Source organism: Bactrocera tryoni, chromosome 5 (assembly GCF_016617805.1).
Source record: "Bactrocera tryoni isolate S06 chromosome 5, CSIRO_BtryS06_freeze2, whole genome shotgun sequence".
NCBI classification, from domain to species: Eukaryota; Metazoa; Arthropoda; class Insecta; order Diptera; family Tephritidae; genus Bactrocera; species Bactrocera tryoni.
In genome coordinates, this window is record NC_052503.1 from 42,957,086 (window position 1) to 42,971,114 (window position 14,029).

At 35.8% G+C, this 14,029-nt stretch overlaps 1 protein-coding gene across 1 annotated transcript in view; it reads right to left on the minus strand.

The window, feature by feature from the left end:
- LOC120778097 overlaps positions 1–14,029 on the minus strand; it is a 103,012-nt gene that overhangs the window by 42,508 nt on the left and 46,475 nt on the right. The window contains exon 3 of the mRNA XM_040109799.1: positions 9,057–9,121. The gene's annotated coding sequence lies outside the window, so the exon portion shown is untranslated. The remainder of the gene's footprint in view (positions 1–9,056; positions 9,122–14,029) is intronic.

Below are 14,029 nucleotides of genomic sequence, written 5' to 3' on the forward strand. Positions count from 1 at the left end.
TAACTACATAGTTATCCTGCCAACGCGGGCGCATCTGTTTTCCCAGGGGTTAAAGGAAACGGCGTCACAATGACCGAGTTTAAAATATTTTTTTCCAAAAGTTTCAGAATTTCTTTGTTAATAGTGTATGTTTGAAAAAATAGACAGTTTTAATAAAATATTTAATTTTTTATATGACAAAAGAATTGTTCAAAAATGGCTGTTTTTTACACGAGAAAACCCATGTAACCCCTTAAACCTGGTTTAACTATGGTGTTACCAGCACCTTTCAGCCAGCTAACTGGTTGAGTTTTCGTTTCATAGTATACATATAACTAGTTGGTATCGCTACAGGGTACCTCGAGGACTATAAGTTTGTTTGTTTTTCACAAATGTATGTAAATACTTTTTAAATAGCCGTCAGTTCACCACGCCTGTTATGCAAAATCTGCTTTTAAGTCAATGGAGGTTTAAAATAAACGCAATATATCAAACAAATAAACGAAAAGGCAATAAATAAAAAATATTCGCTAACATGACAGAAAAATATGTTGCAAAAAATAACAACGCAAACAATACAAACAAAAAAGGTGTCGAAAGCAAGGTGTTTCTGCATTTATTGCCTTATGCGATTAAGGTTGCGAAATCACGAAAACCACACGCACAGCACAGGGTTGTAATAATGAATGCATGCACATCTTTTAGCCGCTTGCAGGGAGTTTGTATGTTTTATACTTGTACATATGTATATACATACATATGTGTGGGTTTCATATTTATGTAGCATTTGAATGCAACTCTCTGCTAAATATTGGCTTTACTAATGTAATGATCGCAGCGATGCCTTAAAATCATATTTGCTAACATATGCACAAATATTTTTTTTGCACAGACATTTAAAATTTGCATGCCCACCAATTGAAGGCTTCCTTTCATGGCAGTACGCGACCTCGTATTTAACGTGCAATATGCGCTGTTAGTCGAAACTATATTTTAAATATTAATTAATTAATGAGTAAATAGTTATTTTAATATGCATAAATATAATGTACTTATATGTACATACATATGTATATAATAGTACTAAGGCACAATAAAATACCGACCTAACGAGCAAGCAGCTTATACATACATACATATGTATGTAGATATGCCTCATTTGCAATTTTATAGAAATAGTTGAAAGCAAATGTACACAGATTAAATAACAGAAGCACAGTTTGACAAGTCGGAAACTATTTGGAATACCTGCACAGCAACCTCAAATGCGACATAGTCAATGACATCCCTTATTGGATAACGCTCTAGAGTCAAGCGTATGCAATTACTTTGGTTGTAATCGCCAACTCTAAAGCGAATGACGGTATCAAAACAAAGTTCAATAAGACAAAGTTCAGATTATCGACAAAGACTCCCAGGAATTATGATATTTCTAATCTAATTTGGTTTGTGTGTTTGTGTTAGGAAATTATTTACAATTATATATTAGAAAATTAAGACATCAAATTTCAAGGTATTGGACCAACCTTTATGATGGCAGTGTCAAAATCAAATCTCTTTTAGTGGAGAGAACACTTCTACAGCCTGCTGAATGGCAGTGAGAGCATAACACCAGGAGATGATGAACCCGATTCCCCAATCGATGGCAATGGAGCGGATGTTCAATTGTCCGACCATGAAGAAGTTCGAATAGCAATAACCCGTCTGCAGAACAAAAAAGCTGTGGGAGCCGGTGGATTGCCGGCAGAGCTGTTCAAATACGGCGGCGAAGAATTAGAATGCATCAACTTCTTTGTAGAACATGGTCGGACGAAAGCATACCCGATAATTGGAATTTAAGTGATCAATCTACAAAAAGAGCGACTCTACAATCTGCGCCAACTACCGTTGGTTAAGTTTCCTCAATATCACATATAAGGTTCTATAGAGCTTATTGTGTGAAAGATTAAAGACCACCGTCAACATATTGATTGGATGCGGAAAACCAACAACTGACCAGATATTTACCATGGGTCAAATTTTGGAAAAGACTCGTGACAAGCGGACCAACACACACCGTTTGTCGATTTCAAAGCTGCTTTGGACAGTACGAAAATGAGCTGCCTTTATGCCGCTATGTCTGAATTTGGTATCCCCGCAAAACTAAAAGGGCTGTGTAAATTGACGTTGAGCAACACGAAAAGCTCCGTCAGGATCGGGAAGGACCTCTCCGAGCCGTTCGATACCAAACGAGGTTTCAGGCAAGGCGACTCCCTATCGTGCGCCTTCTTCTATAATCTTCTATAAGAGTGTACAGCTGAAGACCTCCATTCCATTAGAAAGACCAGGTGAAGAAAGGTTCTTCAATTGGCGCTAAACAACGAAGTGGAAGAGCGACCAGAGCGCTGTCGTAAACTAAGCTATAACCGCGTAAGCGGTGTCACAATCAATAAACATTATAATTATATAAGTATAAAGTTTTTCTGGTATCCATAATTGTTAGTAGAGTTAGACAGATTTTGGATGAAATACCTAGGATGAATAGTTTACAAAATTGAAATGTTATTTATTAATATTTCCCTGAGGCCAATAAGAGTGTTTTAAAGCACATTCTCTTTAACATTTTCGGTGTTATTGTCATTATCAGAGTTGGATGTAGGACTCGAATGAGACAAGTTTTCGATGAGTTCATTAACTTCACTGAATGCTTTGTGCCACTCGGAAACTTGTGTTTGTGGTAAAGTAGACTCCATTGGAAATACAAAATATCAAGCTAACTAGTTGCTCAATTTTTATTTTCCTGGTAAAAGTCGCCAGACTATTCGATTTGCATGCGCAGATTTTATGGACCTGAACGGGTTACATTTTATCCTGACTGTACATACATACATACTATGTAGATGGCTTTGAATGGCTTCGGAGTTTAAAATTGTCGGCAAGAGGTTAGAGACAATACGTTGAAGATTCGCAATAGGTTTCGAGAATAACCTTATTTAACTGATAAACAAAATTATAGGATGAATGGTAAAGGACAAAAAAATACTAAGATGAGGTATACGTCTTTACAGAGTTATACACACCCGGATCTTGGGTATTAACTAATGAAAATTATGCTTTTGTCGATGAGTTAGGGGATAACATCATTCAAATTAAAGAAAAAATTCTATGTTAGATTTAGCAAATTATAATAAAACTATATATACATACATATATAGATTCTTAAGTATTGAAAATCCTTTCACGAGGTTCTTGCATTAAAATGAATGTCATAATACTAAAAACAGAAAAACTTAGCCACAGGTGAAATAGGAAACCAACTTTCTAATCACATTGTTTGATACCTGCAATTTTTCGATATCATTTTTGTAGAACGATTTGTTCTTTGCTTCAAAATAGGCTTCATTTGCAGTGGTCACCTTTTCATTCGACGAAAATTTCTTCTCAGCGAGCATTCTCTGGAGATCTGAGAAACTGAAATAGCCGCGGGGCCAGATCTGAAGATTACGGTGGATGCGGAAGCAATTCGAAGTTCATTTCATGGATTTTTGCCATCGTTTTCACTGACTTGTGACATAACGCATTGACTTGGTGAAACCGCAAGACGATTTCGTCCCTCAAATGGTCCAATAATGATTTCTAATAGTCGCTCTTGATGGTCCTTCAATAAAAATTATTCCATGCATATCCCATTCCATTGCCGGACGACTGTTGCATTTTTCTACGCTTTGGAGCGGGTTCATCGTGTACAGTCCACCCGGATGACTGTCGATTGGACTTCGGATTAAAATGATGAAATCGTGTTTCATCCATTGTCACATAACGATGCGAAAACTCTGGTTTATTACTCATGAACTTCTCCAAAAACTACTCCGAATTGTCAACTCGTTGTTGTTTTTGGTCAAAAGTGCGCTCGCGCGGCACCCACTTTGAGCAGAACTTTCTCTTAACTTATAGTAATATTCCTGAATAATGACATGATGTTCAGTTGATATCTTTGGAGTGCCTGCTATCTCGAAAAACTTTACGGTCATCGAAAATTGTTTTGTGGGCTTTTTTGATGTTTTTGTCAGTAATAGCCTCGCCTCTTTAGAGCGTCCGCTGCCTTCATTGTCTGCGGTGCTCATTTCGCCTCGTTCAAACTTAGCAAACTTCGTTTCAACGGTTGATTTCCCTGATGCAGAGTCCAAATGATGTTGATCAATACAAACCTTGACTTCAACGGTATTTTTTCCAAAGAAATATTGTTTTATCAACATCCGAAATTCCTTTTAATCAAATTTTTTCGCCATAATCAAAGTTGCTTCACTCAAAATGACATAACTAATTCACAAATTAGTCTATTATTCTAGTATCGCCATTAATGGGGCTTTTCAGGTCAACTGAATTAAGGTTACTTAATAAGGAAACATATCTTTTATGAGGATCCTTAATTTGAATTTGGATCGCAGCTTTATTCTATAAAGATCCAATCTAAATAATGTGATTGGAAATTGTGGCATTAACTTGGAAAATAATCCATACCAAATTTTGTGCAGATATCTCGTCAAATAAAAATTTATTAGAAGCAACCAAACTTTATTACTCAACGAGCCACCCTTGTATTTCTGCAATTAACGTGTTAAGGAGATTACTGTTTGTATGGCAAAGTGTTAGCGGGTTATTGGCCCGCTACTGGGCACTAGATGTAAAGATAATAAAAACAGTAACTGAAATTTTGTTTCAGTTACCGTTACTGTATGGAGTTCAACTAGATACAAACATATGTATGTACATACATATGTACGAGTATGAAATTAAGCTGTCATATGTTAAACTTTCTATCAACTCGCGCTTGAGTGACTGACTGACACGCAGAGTGCAGAGAAACCACATTATTTTGTATATATTTACATATGTATATGTATCTATGTGTGTGCATTAATTTTTGAAATGGGGGAAAATAGAAATTACACATTTCCACTTGAACACATTTATGACAGCGGCCAACATTGGCGTCAAAGTCATAAGCAAACTCGTGTGTGATATGTCAATAAGTCAATGTCGATGTACGAGCATATTGGAGTGTCAGAAGGCAGCTTTCATAGCCAGGGGTTAATAAAAGATACACGCTGCCTTAAACGCGTTTATCTAGGCAAAATCGACCACAAAAAAGTTTCTAATGAAACAACAACAAAAATTTTGATAGTAAATATATTTTAAATTAATTTTATAGATACTTATGTATATGCACATGCTTACATCGATAGGATGGGCCAAACGAAGATTGATGACCGATTGGCGAAGACACGATTCGCAGTTTTGCAGTGGAAAGACACTACTTTTCGCACAAAAGATAAAAATCAGCATACAACGTGAAACCAAATACGCTTGGTGTCTGTATAAATATGCGTGAAATCTAAAAAGACTGCAATAAACTGAGAAACAAACAATAAAATTTAGCGGCCAATGTCCGTTGCTATGAGCAGCGCTGCTTAATTGGCTTGGATTATGTATGGAAGGCGTTAGTGTAAAGAAACTTTGTTGTCTTATGGATCAATATAGCCACTTAATTGGAAACATTTAGCAATTTACTTTTTCATTCACTATTTTTAATTAAAATTTTCTATTAAAATGATGTTTATTAATAAATAGAGCAACAACAAAAATGCATGTTTCACTACTTATGCGTGAGTTTTAATGAACATTTTATGTGTTGTTATTGTTTGCGCGCCCATTATGTTTGACCCCGAAATGTATGTACGTTGAAAGTAATGCAAAATTTTTCAGCACACACACACCCATACATAACAAGTAAGGAAGGGCTAAGTTCGGGTGTCACCGAACATTTTATACTCTCGCACGATAAAGTGATAATCGAGATTTCATTATCAGTCATTTACATAGTTTTCAATATTTTTTTCCGCTATCATCATTGGTTCCTAATGTATATATTATACAGAGAAGGCATCGGATGGAATTCAAAATAGCGTTATATTGGAAGAAGGCGTGGTTGTGAACCGATTTCACCCATATTTGGTACATGTCATCAGGGTGTTAAGACAATATTACATACCGAATTTCATTGAAATCGGTGGAGTAGTTCCCGAGATATGGTTTTTGGTCCATAAGTGGGTGACGCCACGCCCATTTTCAATTTTTAAACAAGCCTGGGTGCAGCTTCCTTCTGCCATTTCTTCCGTAAAATTTAGTGTTTCTGACGTTTTTTGTTAGTCGGTTAACGCACTTTTAGTGATTTTGAACATAACCTTTGTATGGGAGGTGGGCGTGGTTATTATCCGATTTCTTCCATTTTTGAACTGTATATGGAAATGCCTGAAGAAAACGACTTTGTAGACTTTGGTTGACATAGCTATAGTAGTTTCGGAAATATGTACAAAAAACTTAGTAGGGGGCGGAGCCACGCCCACTTTTCCAAAACAATTGCGTCAAAATATGCCCCTCCCTAATGCGATCCTTTGTGCCAAATTTCACTTTAATATCTTTATTTATGGCTTAGTTATGACACTTTATAGTTTTTCGGTTTTGCCCATCTTCGAACTTAACCTTCTTATGGAGCCAAGAAATACGTGCACCAAGTCTCATCATGATATTTCAATTTTTACTCAAGTTACAGCTTGCACGGACGGACAGACGGACGGACGGACAGACAGACATCCGGATTTCAACTCTACTCGTCACCCTGATCACTTTGGTATACATAACCCTATATCTGACTCTTTTAGTTTTAGGACTTACAAACAACCGTTATGTGAACAAAACTATAATACTCTCCTTAGCAACTTTGTACAAGTACAAAAATAGACACAGCCAACTGACATATCGCATAAAAGATCTCACTCATTCGCCGCCTTTCGCTGCCGTTCGCGCATATCTTTAATCCAACGCTGTTAGTGTTAATGGCTTAAGCTATTTGCTCGATAGCCGGCTATCAAATGGGTTTAGAATCATAGTCACTAAGCGGCCATTGTTCGTCGAAAGTTCAACAAATCCTGTGCCGTCAATAAATAATAGGCATAACTGGCTCGCTTGCTTTCGGTTAACAAAGATCTAAAATACATTTGAAATTGCGAAGCAGAAAAAAATTACAATCGAAAAAAGATTTAACTACAAATTAAATGCGAAAACGTGAGATGCGAGCGGGCAGCGAATTGAGGCCCGCCAGACACGCGTTGAACCATGTTCTTTGTTCATTTTTGGAAGTGTGGCTTATTTGTTTTATGCCAATGAGTGTTCAAATGTCTACTCAAAAAGTGAATTTCATGCTTCATTATAAAGCTTTCTTACTATTACATGTCTCTAAAATCAAAAATATTTATATATTTGTCTAACAAAAGAATGTGTTTGTAGGTATGTACATATGTATATTCTCATATTTTACTTTTTCGAAATCGCTAACCGACATAAACAAGTTGAGATGAAATGTACTATACTGAAGACTCTGATGTCACTTACATAATATGATACTTAGTAAATTCCCGTTTCTAGCCAGTGCCACGGATTTTCGAAATCTTTCAGAGATGAATTTAGATTCGGTCCCCAGTATTGCCTACCCTTGCAGAGAAGAGTGGGAAAGGAGGGAAGTGGACAAGGGCGCAGTAATAAACATCTATACAGATGGGTCCAAACTAGATAATTGAGTAGGAGGTGGTCTCTTTTCAGAAAAATTAGATACCAAAATAGCCTTCCATGAACCAGATCACAGCATTGTCTTTCAAGTGAAGATCTCAGCAATTAAAGAAATCCATCTTGTTCTTACAAGGAGTGTGCTCTTAACAAAGAATATATTTACAGGTATCATATTATCCATTTATTGATCCATGCTGATTGAATTATTATGCTCAAGTATTTAGTATCGATGTGATTGTCAATTCGAATGGAGAAAGAAAAGAGAGTTTGGACTCTATCTTGAAAAGTTTTCGCATAACTTTGCATTATCGCAACAACTGACTTGAAAGTACATAAGTTAGTTCCCGAAAGTTAAAGTTCTAGGGATAATCGGTGAGCTAATGCGACTACTACTACCATTTTACGCATACGGGAGATTCTTGTACACGAGGACAGTGAACAGTGAACAGTGATTCAGCGCCGTTCGCAGCAACTCATACTGACGTATGGAACGACTTGGAGCATTTTACTTCAAGACCTTAAATTCAAAGCGTAAAAAATACAGCTTTTGCAAGAACTGAAGCCGCTCGACCTACCTCGGTTCGTCATATGGGCTTTTGAAAAGCTCCAGGAAGATCGGACCTTTTCGAGCCAAATTTTGTACGGCAATAAGGCTCATTTCTGGTTCAATGTGTATATAAACAAACAAAATTGTCGCATTATGGAGACATAAAGAGATTCAAGAGCTGCCTTTTCATCCAAAAAAAACAATGGTTTGGTATGGTTTGTTGGCCGGTGGAATCATCGGTTCAAATATGATGTCGGTGAGAACATAACCGTCAATGGCGACAGTTATCGCGGCATGATAATCGACTATTTGATGCCTGAAATTGAAGCTCATGATCTAGGCAACATTAGGTTTCAACAAGACGGCGCGTTTCCCACACATCGCAACTACCAATTGATTTATTGAGAGAACACTTCGGTGAGCGGATAATTTCACGTTTTAGGCTGATCGATCGTGTGATATTACAATATTACACTTTTTCCTGTGGGTATATGTAAGGTCTAAAGTCTATGCGGACAATCCTGCTTTGATTCAGACCTTGGAGCAAGATATCACGCGTGTCATTCGCCAGTTACCAGTCGAAACGACTCGAACGAGTCATCGAAAGTTGGACTCAATGGATGGACCATCTGAGACTTAGTCGCGGCCAACATTTGAAAGATAATTCTACAAAAACCAAATGTTAAGGAATGTTCTTTCGAATGATAATAAACATTTTCCATTAAGTTTGAAGTTTCTGTGTTTTTTCTTTAAAAATATAGGGAACCTCGAAGTGGATCACACTACATATTTATTAGTGGTATGTATCTCCACCTGTTAATTAGAACATTTTCGAATTGTGTAGTACATATACATATGTGTGTGCATATAATTATGTATGTGTGCTTATACTTATAGAGATTTGTAACAATAACTAAATAATTACCTGCAAAAATACACCATAGGAAAATATGAGCAAATATTTAACTAGTGACTAGTTCCTTCGCTTACCTAAAAAGAAAAAGTAGAATAAATTTGTTATTGTAATGTATAATTCAGTGTATTTGGTTTATAAAATTTTATTTATATAAGCACATACTTTTATAATATACATATATCAAATATAAATAAACTGTGTTTTTTCTGGTGCTCGCAATACTTTGATTAAATAAATTAATAATTAAGTTCAGTGGCGTAGCTACAACTTCGGGCGCCCGGGGCCAAGGATGTTCTGCCGCCCCCCTTTTTTTACCTACCTACAAGTTGCATGAGGTGGTTCGAACAAAATTGAATTTTTACAAAATATCTTCGATATTAAGTATATAAAATTTAGGAACTAGAAGCCACGCAAATTCTGAAGTTCCAAAATTATCACAATACGGTTTTTGAGGAAATTGATAGTAAATTTACAAGACATGTTATTAAAAGCCATAGAAAAAACCCAATTTGGCCCTATATCTTGTACACTTTTCTATCACTATTTTGAAGAAAGATATAAGCCAAAAGATAAGAGACAAATTCAAAGACTGAAGAGTATTCGAGTAAAAAGTAATATTTTTCATTGTTATTCAGATTATTACATTGTGAGTGTACAACTCTTTATCTTTTATAATAAATTTTGTAAAAAAAGTATTTTTCTGAATATTAAAAGACAGCGAAGATCGTTTTGCCGCCCCCAAGACGTTGCGCCCGGGGCGACGGCCCCCTTCGCCCCCCCTTAGCTACGCCACTGATTAAATTATGATAAATATAATATTTGCGGCTTTCAAAATACATTTCTAGGTATTTCATCAAAAACAAAACTCAACCACAAATATGCCGTAAAATATAACTGAAATGATTACCAAATTTTTCCGATAGGGCACAATCCTACACATTTGTTGAGACAAATACTCCCAAATAGTCACTTGTTTGATTTCTTTTATACCCTGTTTTCACCTACTCAGTTTAGCCGAAGACATAAGTTAAATAATATAAATTATGAACATGAAAAATTAGCAAACAAAAAAAAACAAAAAAAAAAAAACAAAAAACAAAACAAAAACAAACGTGCAAAACAAAGTAAATAGATTTCATTCACCGAAATTAATTTCTAAAATGCTCTGATAACTGCTATAATTGCTGTGCTAAAAACGAAACGAAGCCGAAAAGTAATTGAAAAATTTAGTAAATAAAGCAAATTAATTATAGCCTAAATGGCAAGAAACGGAAATGTGTACGAGCACTTTATGCGCCAGTTGATTTTGAAAGCGTAAAAAAGCTTTGAATGAAATCCGACCTGAATTACGTTTAAATTGCAACAGAATGCTTCTTGCAACTTCGATTCAATCATACCCTCAGTCGGGTTGTGTAATTTTTAATTTGTTAGCATTTTGTGCAATGTTAATACATTTTCATTACACATTTAAGTGAGGTCCACAAAGTTCACTTTTGAATGGAGTAAATTGTATTATGTTAAATTTTTTTATTGCAAAGCGTTGCAGTGAATTAGAACTCGGTAAGTATGTCCATATGTAACTGAAGTATAAAGTCTACTAAAAGTTAGCTTTGGCAGGAAACAAGTACACATAGCTCAACAGTGGACGATTTTAATTTAATTCTTGATGAAGCTGCGAGCAAATTGGCAACCAAACTCTTAAAGATATCTGTCAATTCCCAGGCATTGTACCAAAGTGAAATGTTACTTAATACCGTCAATCTTCTCGGGCTTATCTGCGTAGAAAAGCGACTTCTCATAACCCCACAAAAACTAATCCAGCGGGGACTTTTTGAAGAAGTATGAGCTAATGATTCCCACTGTTCATAGAACACATCAAACCGCAACTTTTCGGGAATATTAAAAAAAAAATAGTCTTTAAGGAAATTCAAATGTTTTTTTAAGTAAAGTGAATATATAATTAAGTTCTGAATATGACATCATTCAAATGGCCTATGCGGCTTCTTTTGGAGGAACTAATGCGATGAACCCAATTTGCTGGTACTTTTTTCACTAAATCAAGTCTATGTCATGAATAGCACGTTTAGTATTGACTGCTAAAGCATGAGTCTGAGAGTCTGTTTTATTACTAAAGACCAATGACTTCACAACTACTAGATCTCGAAACTTTCTCGCAATAATTCAGTTGTTGCACGTCCTATGCGGCGCGTAGCCCAGGATTTTTGGAACCAGATGTTGTCAAGATCACTTATTCCAATTGCGACCATAAAAAGTTGGTTATCATCATTCTATACCGCTTTCCATTGACAGTAATGGTGTGACCAGCTTCATTTTGAAAATGTACGGATTGAAATTCCTACAGAGCAAAAACCACACCAAACTGTCAAGTTAGGTGAACGTAATAGTTGAATAATTGTGTATTCTCTTCGCACCAGAATCAATAGCTTTGTTTATTTACCGCACCACCCAGATGAAAGAGAGCCTCGTTGGTGAAGATGATTTTCATAAAAAAATTGTTATCGTTTTCAAGTTGTTCCAAGGCAAAATCAGCAAACGGTGACGTTTACGGTGATCCAATGGCTTCAGTTCTTGAGTGAGAACAATTTTATACAGATGGAAGCACAAATCCTTTCTCAAAAATCGTAAGGTTGTGGTTTGAGACAGTGCCATTTCGTGAGAAGTCTTGGAATCGAACATTGCGTTCTCCGGAAACACTTGCCTGAACGGCAGCAATATTTTCATTACTTCGAGCAGTTCCTTGTCTTATTGGCACTTAAACATTATGTAAAGAAAATGTACGATCGAAGTTTTCAACAATCGCCGAGCATAAAATGGCAAAAACGCTTGGAAAGTTGCAATTGCAGATTGATTATTTTGATAATAAAATTGAAAGTTGTAAACGTTGTTCTTTCATATAACTTTGCATGGTGAAATTGTAAACATTAAAACATGACAAATTAAAAATGGCCGAAACGACACTTAGAAATCATATCATCGCTATTGGAAGCCTCGGTATATGCAGCACTTATGTATGTACCATATGTACCATTGCTTATGATACCCCTTGTGGTAATCAAATTATTCGTCATAACATTGCACTATTTTTATGCTACCAAAAATAGAAAATCCATTTGCCAACATATATATGTATGTAAAGCTCCGAAATAATAATAGAGTTACGAACAAGAAAGCGCTCGAGCGATCGGGAAACGAACCGTGACATGCGTCGCCGCAAAAACTGTTACATGAATTTTTTTATTATAATGTAAATTTTTATTTCTGTTGTTCTCTTTTATGATTTCCATAACAATATGGATTTGTCATATATTTAATAAAATTTCGGCATATCTAGTAAAAAAGGGATTTGAAAGCATATTATTCGCCTGCGTGTAAACAATTTAAATTCTATAAATTTTGAAAGAGTGATGAGAATTTGGATTAAGTGTACATTTTAGTCAACTGAAATACAATATATAGCCTTCACATACAGTGCGTTCAAAAAATAACGTTATTGTTTTCCAAAGTGTAGGTAGTGTTTATTGGGGAAAAATTGTGTATTTATAGATAATAGTTGCCCTAGTAAGCTGGCAACTTACAACTTTATCGTAAAGTTTGACATTTTTGATGGTAGGCATACTCAGAACTTACGTATGTCAATACGAGCGCTATTTGTGTTGTTTACAGTAACTTTAAATATACTTCTCGACCAAAATATGAAATTAAATCGCTAACATTTTTGCGCAATTATTTTATACTAATTTCGACGTGGATTAGCTCATCAAGAGTGCATAGATGAATTTAATTCTTAATCCCAAACACGTTTAAGACATCGTGGACTTATGCGACAGAGCCGGAAAGTAAACAACAGTCGACGGTGCAGAATCCAACAAAAGTAGTTGCGCACGAAACACTTCCAAGGGAATGATTGTTTGGTTTTTTGGAAAAACTGGACTTGTCGCAAGCATACCACTGGAAAATGCAGAACAGTGAATTCCGAGTGGTATACAACCATTTCCATAAATCAGAAAAACTAACCGGCAAAGAAGGCTTAATCTTCACAACGACACATTGACTGAAACAAATGCATTTTTGAGCATTCAAAAGATCGATTTGAGGATCATTATCCTCTGCATAATCCTGACTCCGAATGACTTCTTTTTATTTCCGTAAGTAATAGATAAACTAATAAGTAACATTTTCCGACACCTGAAGAGGAGATTGATGCGTTCAAAAGCCATTTTTGGAGATATCTAAATCAGAGTGGTTTTGCCACTTGTGCTTCGCCAATTGCTTCAAAAGACTGAAAAATTGTATAGATCTTAATGGAGAACATTTTGAAAACAGTAAAGCGATTTTCGATGATTAAAATTTCTGTTTGTTCTCGAATGCCGAAATATAAAAGTCAACCCACGTATAGCCTGACATGTTCGTTGGCAACTTGCAACTAAACTTTCCGCTTATTCCAAAGGAAGTCACATCCAGGTACATTGGAGTAACCGAATGAAATCTCATATCAACGTTTAATGTTTTCTTAATATTCTGACTTTTATTAAAGCCCAAACATTCTATATTGGATTGGCGTCTGTTGCCTGTGAAGACTAATCTATAATAATAGTTCAGTACAGTCTGCTCCTATGTTTCCGATCATTGTCTTTTTGCATCTAAACGTTTCAAGAGGTTGAAAAATATCAAAGTTGAGTCATCTGTAAATATTACATTGCTCCAATAACGGTTGATGATGAAACCTTTTTTCAATAAGTGTTTTGGAAACTATGTTTGTTTGATTACAGTTATCGAAAGAAGAATCTCAAATTTTGTATTTCTAAACAAATGTGTGTGCGGATTCATTGCGAATTTCGGAAATGGCTTACTGTGATTCAGCTTTATCAAAAACACCAGCCTACGAGTAGTACAAAGCCCTCAAAGACGATCGAGAGATCGTTGAAAACATGCCTCGTTCTGGATTTTGCGTTTTATTTACA